Below are 12,610 nucleotides of genomic sequence, written 5' to 3' on the forward strand. Positions count from 1 at the left end.
CCCACGTCAGCGCCCGGCAACACTGCCACCACGGGCCGCTACTGTGTATGATGAGATTAGGCCCACCTCCAAGCTACTCCAACTCAGTAATCTATTACAGCGCTGAGCATTAGAGTGTTCAGGCGGGGGAAAGGGTGTGGGAAGGGAACTGCGGGGCAGGAGATCTGAAAAGGAAACGGTTGGTAGACAAACATCAACTTTAGACAACAAGACTAATTAGCCTTCAAAGTCTTGCTTTCTCTTCTATGCTTATCACTTGTTAAGCACTCTGGTTTTCAGACATGATACTTCTCATATCTTGCGATTCCTTTCTGCAGTAGTTGCTTGCAGACTCAACAGCAAACATACTAGTAAATGTACATCACAAAATCTCTGCAATAGTTACTTACAAAATCAGTAGTAATCCTTCAATTCCAAAAAAACAAAATGTTAAGTGAGTTGCACTGCTTATTCAGCCAAAGGTAATGCCCTTTGACATAAGAATGAACCTCGGACCTCGGAGGCTCGGAGGCTTCTATGACCCATCTAACAGCCAACTGTGAAATATGCCCTCAAATAATGATGACAATGCACGCTCCTTGTAGTGTTAAACAAACAAGAAGAAGAAGGTGAGTGGACCACAGTAGCACTCGCCAGTCCTTCCCTCACTGTGATGGAACAGTGATACTCACAGATCGAGAAGGAGGCAATCGCCATACACTGGGGAAGCCAACATTTCCATCTATATGTCTACGGCAATCCGTTTACTGTCACAACTGACTATAAACCCCTTATACTGCTGTTCAATGGCACCAGCTCCAAGCCGCCTCCGCAAATCGAAAAGTGGATGCTCCAACTGCAAGAATACAACTGCAAAGTGGAATACCGCCCTGGCTCTCAAAATCCCACTGCCTACCTGTCGAGACAACCTGTGCCGCCATGCTCTGAGAAGAAGAACAGGCGAACGAAACAGAATAATACCTGCGATATGTAATTGATAGGTTGTGATCTCTCCCTCATAGATACTCAACAAGCAACACATGAGAACGAATGCCTACAAAAGACACTAGGGGTCAGATGTACGACCAGGGAATTTAGCGACTCGCAAGTTGCACTCAATTGCGATTCACAATTTTTTAGTTGCTAAATGCCATGTACAACAGTGTCAGAGACACTTTGCAATTCCCAATGGGGTTGAAAATGGCATGCCTCATGAATATTCATGATGCACTCACAATTTGCAACCCCTTTGGGAATGGCCTGCCCTCCCAGGTTGTCTTAACCTTCATTACAGTGACTGGAGTTGTGCTTTGACTGCTGTTCAGGACAGGAAGTTCAGACCGGCAGCCATTTCCTGTGCCTCACTATTCGACCACTAGAGGTGCCATTTTCGGTCAGTGCGCAATCTAGTTGTCGGAGTAGTCGCCCCACAAAGGACGTGCGCTGGGTGGACGAGCATCGGATGCACGCAGATGGTGTGCCGCTGGTGTGCCTAAGGAAAGCCTGCCTGTGCCCGTCACCGCCCCGGAAGCGTCCAGCGCCAGCCACGCTGCATGATTGGGGCTCCACCACGCAGTGATATTCAGGTTCAGTAGTGAGGATCTTGACTCACTCCATCCACTCACTTGCAACCAGTCTAGCAGATGGGATGTTTTGGAATACGTAAGCACAGTCTGACTTTCATGTGGCTTTAGCTTTAGTAGGGGCGTAGCCGGTCCTGCCTCGGCTTGCCCCGCCTTCAGAAAGGGTTAGCATGATCCTGTGATGTATGCTGCCCTAATTAATGCTCACTCACTTAAAAAGCCACCATCAAGATATATTTGATCTTGTGGACGATAAGGAATTTGATCTCCTGTTCATTACTGAGACTTGGCTGGATGAGTTTTCTAATCCTATAGTTGCTTTGGCCATGCTAGCTGGATATAGAATTGCTAGGCTTGACAGACTAGGTTCAAGAGGGCTGGCAATTGTATACAGAGATAAGTGGTCCCTTCAACAGGACGTGTCTACTCTTGGTGTGGAGTGCGAAGTCTTTTACTTCAGTATTAATGTCTCACCTCACTTCACACTAAGGGGATGTTTGATTTATAGGCCTCCTGGACCTGCCAGCACTTTATTGAAAGGACTGGGGGACTCTATCATTCCCAGAGCTCTCTGATTTGCCCATTAAATTATGCTGGGCGACCTTAATATTATTCGTGACCAGAATGTGGCAAAAGACACCCTCGATCCTTCAGAGGTACTGTCCCTCGCTCTTCTCACTTAATAGGTTGACGTTCTAACACATACTGGGGGCCACACCTTTGATCCCATCTGCATGGATTTCCCTGTGGTAATTGACACGCCAATTTCAGTGCCTTGATCAGATCATTCGCTGATACACTTTTCCTGGGCCGTACCAGACAGCTAACCCACTGAAGTTCAGGGAAGCTTTGGGGAATTCTAGACCCCCTCCTGTTATCAATCTTGCAGATGGGCTTATGGGATTCTCAAGCTGGATCTCCAACACCATGGATCTAATAGCCCCGCTGCCTCACCCTAGACACTCCGGAGACTCTCCCTCGAAGCCCTGGTTCATTCCTGAACTGAGGACACTAAAGCAGGATTGTAAGAAACTGGAGGGAGTCTGGCGCAAGGAGTATTATCCTGAGGACAAACTGATACTAAGAAAGAGGAAAAATACATATTACACAGCGATAAAACAAGTGTCTACTATGATGCTACAATAGTGGCAACTAGTAATAATTCTAAGGACATTTTCTCCATAGTCCAGAGTTTTCTGGCCCCTAGAGCACAAGCCAGCACAATTCCCTCTGCCGCCTCCTGGTGACAGGAGCTTTCCACTTTTTTTTACGGATAAAATGAACACTATTCAGCAATCATTTACCTCTACCAAAAAGGATTTGGGTGCTTTTCATGCTAGTAGAGCCTCACAGGCCCGTCCCCTCCCCCCCGCTGAGTGCCTTCATCCCCATAGAGCTTCCAAGCTCTCTGAAACTCCTTAAGGGTCTGAAATCTGGGTCCCCTTCAGACCCATGTGCTGCCAGACTCATGGCGGAGGTGGCTGACACAGTTAATTCAGAGGTCAACAGACTTATTTCTATGTCCCTCATGGAAGCGTTTTTTATGGTCGCTTGGAAGCAGGCTATGATACTACCTCTCCTAAAGAAGCCATCACTTGACCCCCTATGTCCAGCCAATTACCGGCCGATCTCCCTTTCGCCCTGCCTAGCTAAGGTTTGTGAAAAAGTTGTTACCAGACAACTGACCACATTTTCAGAAACTTCAGGCCTCCTTCATCCCGCCCAGTCGGGCTTTAGGGCCTCTTTAAGTATGGAAGCAGCGTTGGTGGAAATCTCAGAAGCCATCAGAGACTGCCTTGATGCCGGCGGGATGGCAGCCTTGGTTTTGCTGGACCTCTCGGTAGTTTTAGATACGGTCCCCCATGCTCTTCTGCTTACCCTACTGGCTGGGATCAGGGTATCAGGAAGTGCCTGGGACTGTATTGGGGTCCCGCAGGGCTCATCCCTGAGCCCTCTACTCTTCAACATTTATGTCACCCCATTGGTTCAATTGGCTGAGGACTTAGGCACAAAAGTAATCGCTTACGTCAATAATACCCAGCTCCTGTTCACCTGTGGAAGAGACGAGTTGGTGATGGCTGAACTGAAATGCAATGAGGAGAAATCTGGCATCCTTTTATTTGGAAAATTTCCCTCAAGCTTCAGGAAAACACTCTGGTCATCTGACTCTGTACATCCTGACTCCTCTGGGAATCCTGTTAAGAACTTGGGGGTCTGGTTCGAGGAGAATCTCATGTTCAGAACCCAGATCAAGAGGTTGGCAGGTAATTGCTTTGGACTTTCAAAGGTTCTTAGGAAGTTCCTTCTTCTTATTCCTCAGGCTGCCGAGGAGACCGTCACCCATGCACTCAGAAGGGGGATGGGAGCACACTGCTTTACCTCCTAGCACAGTTCGCCCTTTTGCATCCTGGTAAATGCAGTTCAATTTACATGCTTACCTGAAGTTTTTCAGAGTGTTTCACTAAAGTTGGTGCAGGTTAGTGCTGATAATCTCTAGACACATGTGTTTCTGGATTTTATCCTTCATCAGTAGAGATAAAACGAAATTCACTCATTCTGTCTCGGCTGGACTACGACAATGCGCTGTATGTTGGAGTCTGAGTTACCTGTTGAACAAACTGCAGGTGATACAGAATGAGGCTGCTAGGCTTCTCCTGAAAAATCTCGGCCAGATGTAGCATGAGACAACATCTCCGCACCATACACTGGCTCCCTGTGAGAAGTTGGCCTGATAGGTGATGTTTCCAATTCTGGAACCACCGGTTATCAGACCAAACAATCCCTTATGGTGTCTGGTTGTAAGTCAACCTTATTAGACAAGCTATCCTAGGGGTAGCATGGACTAAGCAGCCTAAAGGCTTAACTTAAGAGGTCGTGTTAAGCGAGCTGTTTTACCACATACAATCCTGTAATATCAAATGAAAGGACACCACACAAGTATATATTATAAAAATATATGTATTTATTACTAAAAAACAATCCCCAGTATTTTTTATGAATAAAGGGGCACAAGCGTTAAATCAAAAGCACAGTTTAAGCATACAAAGTTGCACAATTATGGATGAGGGCGGGGGGCCACTCAAACCATATACTAAACAAGTGGTATAAGAGATACCAATCGAACAGTGGTTAGGCCTAGGGCCTAGGGAATCGCTGGGAGCAGTCAGGACAAGCAGTGCTGAAGTCGGGAAAAGCCCGCGGGATTCGGGTGCAGTGCGGGAAGCGCACGCATGCACCAATGTTAACCAACAGTGCGTAAAAGTTGTAAAGTTAAAGTTTAAGGACACTTCCGCTGAACCTAGAGGAACAAAACTTAAGACACAGACCCTAGAGATGTGTACCAGTGTGGGAACACCGGCGGAGCAAAGTTACCTCACCCACAGGAAGCGGGTGCACAGGGTCGAAGTTGAGTAGGGTTTCGTCACGGAGGCTCTTGGTGCTTGAAGCTGAAAGGGCTGCAGGCGGGGTGAAAGAGAAGTGTCCGGTGGAGTCCAAGGGTGGACTCGAGTCGAAAAGTACCTGAAAGCAGAGGGGACAGAGTCTGGGTCACTCAGCAGTGACCAGGGTGGAACCAGGACGGAACCAGGCAATGTCGATGCAATCAGGTGGTCGTCGAGGAGCTTCTCTCCGCTGTCACGTGGGCTCTGGGGCATCTGCGACGTCCAGGAGCAGGTCACGATCTGTCCCACGAGGGCTCTCACCGTCGGCACAGTCGGCTTCACGTTTGGAGCAAACAACACTTGGCAAGAGCAATCCACGCGGAACAGGGAGATTGCTTCTCACTCGAACCAGGAGGGTTAGAGTGGGGGCTCCTTTTCAGGGGAGCTGGTGCAGATCTGGAGCAACTAGATTTGCAGGTCGAATTTCAAAGTTCGTCGGTACAGGGGCCACTAGCTGGCTGGCAAGTGACCGGGCCAACGCGTTGAGCCAAATGGAGCAGAAGGGGCCCACGCAGCACTCGTCGAGTGTGGAGGGCTGAACTTCGGTGCAAGAGTGGCTCAGGGTTGGGGCTTCTCAAACCCCGGTGTACAGCTTCGAGGGTCACTTGTGGGCTGCACGGTCAGCGTCTCGTGGTCAATTCAAGATGGCGTGCCCCACGCTTCCGGTCGCCTCCACGGATCTCAGCTCTGCAGGGACTGTGGATCGAGCTGTTGGAAGGCAGGCAAGCTTGATCTCGTCGATCTCTGTCGCTCGAGTTCCGGCAGGAACTGCGACAAAGCAGACGTCGATGGCTGGATGGTGCCTGTTTGCACAGGGTGGTCACTCCTTGACCACAAGGGAGATTCTTCAGTCTTCTACGTTGAGTAGGATGTCAAAGGGTCCAGAGTTTCGTTTCTTATGTTTCATCAGGATAATCTGAAGTGCATTGGCACTGCTCCCACTCTTATTCGAATCTGGGGGGCGGGATTACCTGCTAGGTCCCCTCCTATGGGTGGGACCCAGGAAGTGGGTGGATACACCCCCTTCCTTTGATCCAGGCCACCCTGGCACGAGGGCTGGAGTGCCCCAGAACCGGTTTGGCCGGATTATGCAAGGGGCAGCCTTGTGCGCCCCAAGCAGTGTCTGGTTTCTTTCAAACCTCCCTGCTACAGTCCACTATCTCCTGTCTGGAGGGCGGTAACACCCCCCTGCGACAGGAAACCCTTTGTCCAGGCCCCATTTGGCTGAGTTTCGGTCAGCTTCAGGGGGTCAGACTCTTGTCTGTGGCAGAGGCATCCATTTTGTGGATCTAAGGTCCTTTTAGAAATTAACCGCATTTAAGTAAAGTAACATGTCTTACCCCTCTAGAGGGGTGGAATGCTATCCCCGTCACCAGAACTGGCGAGGGGATAGTATTCCAAATCGTATGACACCTTACACGACATGTTTTGATAAAGCCAAACCAGAGTTGCTATATAACCGCGAGAATTATAAGGCACTTAAGAGTATATGGTATGGCATTATCCTGAAACAGCTTAGGGAGTTGTTCCCGACAGCTGCAGACAGGCTCAGCTCATGCTAGAGCTCCATCTCACATTAACCCACGCACTCTGCCTCCAGGATTGATGAGGCCTTCCATAGGAGTGGCTCACAGGTTTATATGTGTCCAGATATAGGCTTAGATATAGGTATACTATACCTAAGTAAGGGGTGATTACACCACCTTACCCCAGCTGAGTGATCAGCCAGTTGTGTCAATTTAAGAACCAGCCAGGGGTGGCAAAAGATATGCTGCAGCCCCTGGTAGGCCTTGGTGGCCCCTATGCCCTGGGCACCTATAGTGCATTATACAGGGGCTGACAAGGAGTCCATTTCCAATTGGGGTATGTACCTAGGGTACATGGAATCCATTTTACAGAGAGAGCAGATGGCCTGGGGCCCTGATTAGCAGGGAACCAGGTCAACTAAGTCAAAAAACCAGCTAAACACAGGCAAAAAATCTGGGGTAAACATATTCAGGTAGCCACCTTCCTACACAACCCCCCCCCCCAAACGAAAGGAGATAAGGCTATCCTTGGCCAGGTAAGCCTATATTGCCTGAGTGGCCATATAAGGAAGTACCTGCACTAGCATGGGTACCCCCTGTCTCATGGTCCACTAAGCAGTCCCTCACCCTTGGGGTATTGGAGGGTCTCCACCATAGGGAATCACTACCTTGGGGGTGTTTATGCAAAGTTAAAGGCTGGTTTGGATATGGAGTATTGAAGTGAGGCTCTACTAATTTAGGGCTTAGCTTCCTCCAATTATCTTCCACCATGTGTGCCTTTCTTTCTTTAACTGAGTTGCACTGTGCTCTCAGGGTCAGCCTCTGGCTACCTAAAGCTGGAGGCTGGGTCCCTCTGTTTGGCTTGCTGGAGGGACAGTTCAGGTTTGGGCCCTTTGGGTCCCAGGTTTGGCTGTGCCCAACAGAATCCATCTGGGGGAGGTCCCTAACTGTTTTTAAGGGGGCTCCCTCTGGAGTTTTTAAAGTTTTCACCTCACTAGGGCTACTAGTTTTGGTGCCCATAATCTGTTGATGGGGGTGCTTTATTTGACAGGGGGCCCTCTGGGTCTCACTGTCCTTCTTGTCCTCTGCAGCCCTGGGCTGGCTAAGGCAAGGGAGAGAGGGGCAGGTTATCTGCTCCAGACTGGGTCCCACCTGAGAAGGGTCCACTGACATCAGAGGTTCTGCCAGGCTAGGCCCAACCACCTCTGGGGCAGTTCCTTCATCAGGGGTAAGATCAGTTCCCTGAGGAGGCTGATCCTGTCCTAAAGTCTGGTGAGGGGGAGATTTCTCTTCCTCCTCCATGCTCTCAGTTTGTTTGGAGTTATCCATCATTTCAGGCTTCACAACACACATATCAGTTTGAGTTTGGGCTGTGGCCATCACAGCCCCACCAACCTTTTCAGGAGGAGACTCAGTTTGGGTTTCTGCTGTTATCATAACAGCTTTGCTATTCTGTTCAGGAAGAGCTTTTGCTAAAGATGGGGCAGAGAGTTTCTCAGCCCTACCAACCTTTTCAGGAAGGACATCTTGGATTGGGGCTGTAGCCATTACAGCCCCACTAACCTTTCCATTGGAATTTACCATTCTAGAATGGATTTCCTGTTCAACCTCCGCCGAGGCTGAGATTTCCAAATCATTACCAAGTAGGCAGTCTACAGGCAAGTTTGATGACACTGCCACTCTCTTTGGGCCAATGACACCTCCCCAGCTGAGACTTACTACTGCCATGGGATGATTTGTTTTGATGCCATCAATGTTTGTCACCTGGTATGTGGCACCAGGTAAAAGCTGCTTAGAGGGGACTATACCATCAGCCACCATGGTGATGCTAGCCCCTGTGTCTCTAAAAGCTTCAACTTTCAAACCATTGATGATGGGCTCTTGTCTATACTTGCTCAAGGTATTTGGGCAATCAGAGAAGTTGGTAAACCCCATGCCAGTCTCATAAACAAGATCATTGGGTGATGGGGACCTGGATAGGCCAGGGTCCACCTGAGCTCCAAAAGTAAACCCACCCAGATTCCTGGGTGTGCTCCCACTTCCTGGGGGAATACTGCTGACAGTAACAGGAGGTGTTGGAGCTGGCTTTGGAGGTATATTTTCTTTATTGCCATTCTTGGGACAACATGTGTCTGTTTTGTAATGCCCAAGCTGTTTACAGACATGACAATAAGGCTTTTTCTCTGTTGAAGAAGTGTCTTGGGACCCACCCCCATTCTTGGAGTTTTGGGGCCCTGGGGAAGTCTTTTCTTTATTTTTATCCCCACCCTTATCTTGAGGCTTGGTAGACTCCTTCTTCTGGTTACTGTCCTGATTCTTAGGCCTAATCCTGGTTCTGACCCATTTGTCTGCCTTCTTTCCCAATTCTTGGGGAGAGGTCAGATCAGAGTCCACCAGGTGCTGGTGTAAGAGCTGGTTCTGACAATTACTTAGGATCTGCTCCCTCATAATCAAATTATACAATCCTGTAAAGTCATGTACTTTGCTGCCATGTAGCCAACCCTCCAGAGCCTTAGTTGCACAATCAACAAAATCAGTCCAGTCCTGAGTCTGTGTCTTCTGGGTGTCTCTGAACTTCAACCTGTACTGTTCAGTGGTTAAGCCAAACCCATCTATTAGGACACTCTTCAGGACTTTGTAATTGTTTGCATCCTCATGTCTAACAGTGAGGAGCGTATCTCTCCCTTTCTCTGAAAAGGAGTACCATAAGATTGCTGCCCACTGTTCCTCAGGTACCTGCAGTACCATGCAGGCTCTCTCAAGAGCAGTTATCCACTTGTGGATGTCATCCCCTTCCTTGTAGGGGGGCACAATCTTTGTCAGGTTTCTACTATCATAGGACCTGGGTTTCTCTTTAGGAATATTGCTGCCACCAGTGGCATCTAAGCCACACAATTTTTGCTCTCTTGCCAAGGCAAGTCTAGCTTGAGCCAAGGCTACCTCCTCCCTCTCTATTTGGAGTTTGACAGCCCTCATTCTGGCCCTATGCTCTAGCTTTTGAGAAGCAGGCATGCCTCTCTGAGATTCTCTTGAGGCACTAGAAATATGAGAGTCCCCTGAGGGAGATCTCACTCTTCTGTTGCCTGGGAGAATGTTATAGGGTCTGGGGAGGTGCTGGCCCTCTCCATTCCCCAGTAGGTCTAAGTTGGCCTGGTTAAGCCTGGCAACTAGGACCTGGCTACCCCTCTGATCCTGATCTTCTGGGCCCTCTACATCTGAGTCCTCTTCCCCCTCCTCGCCTTCTTCCTCCTCTGGAGTGGTATCAGTTACAGGCGGGTTCACTCCATCTCCTGACTCTAAGGTAACTTCATTCACCTTCTCTAAGTCATCCTGTTCTAGAATGGCTATCAGGATAGGACAGGTGGGACTTCTGCCCCTTTTTAACCCTCTTGATACGCACAAGGCAATCAAGTCCTTTCGGGTTAATTTGTCATAGCTGGAAGTTGCCTTGGTAAGGTCAACTGTCACAGGAGCAGACCCTGAGGCTTTTCCTCTGTCAGACATGACTCTAGTGTGGTGTACGTGATGCACCTACCTACACTAAGTGTTTCCCTACTGTACCTTGCTAGTGAGTTGTAGTCAGGGTGTGCTAATCCCTTTAATCTACAACTACTAAGTTCAGTAGAACTTAAGTATGCTAAGCTTTTGATTTTATATGTACCTAGAGGTACTTGATGTGATCTTTCAATTTGATAAAAGATTGCAATGGTAAAACAACAGCAAGCTCAAATCCGCACCGCTGCTCACCAATGTGAGAAGTTGGCCTGATAGGTGATGTTTCCAATTCTGGAACCACCGGTTATCAGACCAAACAATCCATTATGGTATCTGGTTGTAAGTCAACCTTATTAGACAAGCTATCCTAGGGGTAGCATGGACTAAGCAGCCTAAAGGCTTAACTTAAGAGGTCGTGTTAAGCGAGCTGTTTTACCACATACAATCCTGTAATATCAAATGAAAGGACACCACACAAGTATATATTATAAAAATATATGTATTTATTACTAAAAACAATCCCCAGTATTCTTTATGAATAAAGGGGCACAAGCGTTAAATCAAAAGCACAGTTTAAGCATACAAAGTTGCACAATTATGGATGAGGGCGGGGGGCCACTCAAACGATATACTAAACAAGTGGTATAAGAGATAACAATCGAACAGTGGTTAGGCCTAGGGCCTAGGGAATCGCTGGGAGCAGTCAGGACAAGCAGTGCTGAAGTCGGGAAAAGCCCGCGGGATTCGGGTGCAGTGCGGGAAGCGCACGCATGCACCAATGTTAACCAACGGTGCGTAAAAGTTGTAAAGTTAAAGTTTAAGGACACTTCCGCTGAACCTAGAGGAACAAAACTTAAGACACAGACCCTAGAGATGTGTACCAGTGTGGGAACACCGGCGGAGCAAAGTTACCTCACACACAGGAAGCAGGTGCACAGGGTCGAAGTTGAGTAGGGTTTCGTCACGCAGGCTCTTGGTGCTTGAAGCTGAAAGGGCTGCAGGCGGGGTGAAAGAGAAGTGTCCGGTGGAGTCCAAGGGTGGACTCGAGTCGAAAAGTACCTGAAAGCAGAGGGGACAGAGTCTGGGTCACTCAGCAGTGACCAGGGTGGAACCAGGACGGAACCAGGCAATGTCGGGCGCAATCAGGTGGTCGTTGAGGAGCTTCTCTCCGCTGTCACGTGGGCTCTGGGGCATCTGCGACGTCCAGGAGCGGGTCACTATCTGTCCCACGAGGGCTCTCACCGTCGGCGCAGTCGGCTTCAAGTTTGGAGCAAACAACACTTGGCAAGAGCAATCCACGCGGAACCGGGAGATTGCTTCTCACTCAAACCAGGAGGGTCAGAGTGGGGGCTCCTTTTCAGGGGAGCTGGTGCAGATCTGGAGCAACCAGATTTGCAGGTCGAATTTCAAAGTTCGTCGGTACAGGGGCCACTAGCCGGCTGGCAAGTGACCGGGCCAACGCGTTGAGCCAAATGGAGCAGAAGGGGCCCACGCAGCACTCGTCGAGTGTGGATTGCTGAACTTCGGTGCAAGAGTGGCTCAGGGTTGGGGCTTCTCAAACCCCGGTGTACAGCTTCGAGGGTCACTCGTGGGCTGCACGGTCAGCGTCTCGTGGTCAATTCAAGATGGCGTGCCCCACGCTTCCGGTCGCCTCCACGGGTCTCAGCTCTGCAGGGACTGTGGATCAGGCTGTTGGAAGGCAGGCAAGCTTGATCTCGTCGATCTCTGTTGCTCGAGTTCCGGCGGGAACTGCGACAAAGCAGACGTCAATGGCTGGATGGTGCCTGTTTGCACAGGGTGGTCACTCCTTGACCACAAGGGAGATTCTTCAGTCTTCTACGTTGAGTAGGATGTCGAAGGGTCCAGAGTTTCGTTTCTTATGTTTCATCAGGATAATCTGAAGTGCATTGGCACTGCTCCCACTCTTATTCGAATCTGGGGGGCGGGAGTACCTGCTAGGTCCCCTCCTATGGGTGGGACCCAGGAAGTGGGTGGATACACCCCCTTCCTTTGATCCAGGCCGCCCTGGCACGAGGGCTGGAGTGCCCCAGAACCGGTTTGGCCGGATTATGCAAGGGGCAGCCTTGTGCGCCCCAAGCAGTGTCTGGTTTCTTTCAAACCTCCCTGCTACAATCCACTATCTCCTGTCTGGAGGGCGGTAACACCCCCCTGCGACAGGAAACCCTTTGTCCAGGCCCCATTTGGCTGAGTTTCGGTCAGCTTCAGGGGGTCAGACTCTTGTCTGTGGCAGAGGCATCCATTTTGTGGATCTAAGGTCCTTTTAGAAATTAACCGCATTTAAGTAAAGTAACATGTCTTACCCCTCTAGAGGGGTGGAATGCTATCCCCGTCGCCAGAACTGGCGAGGGGATAGTATTCCAAATCGTATGACACCCTACACGACATGTTTTGATAAAGCCAAACCAGAGTTGCTATATAACCGCGAGGATTATAAGGCACTTAAGAGTATATGGTATGGCATTATCCTGAAACAGCTTAGGGAGTTGTTCCCGACGGCTGCAGACAGGCTCAGCTCATGCTAGAGCTCCATCTCACATTAACCCACGCACTCTGCCTCCAGGATTGA

The sequence above is a fragment of the Lissotriton helveticus genome, chromosome 4_2 (assembly GCF_964261635.1).
Source record: "Lissotriton helveticus chromosome 4_2, aLisHel1.1, whole genome shotgun sequence".
NCBI lineage: Eukaryota > Metazoa > Chordata > Amphibia > Caudata > Salamandridae > Lissotriton > Lissotriton helveticus.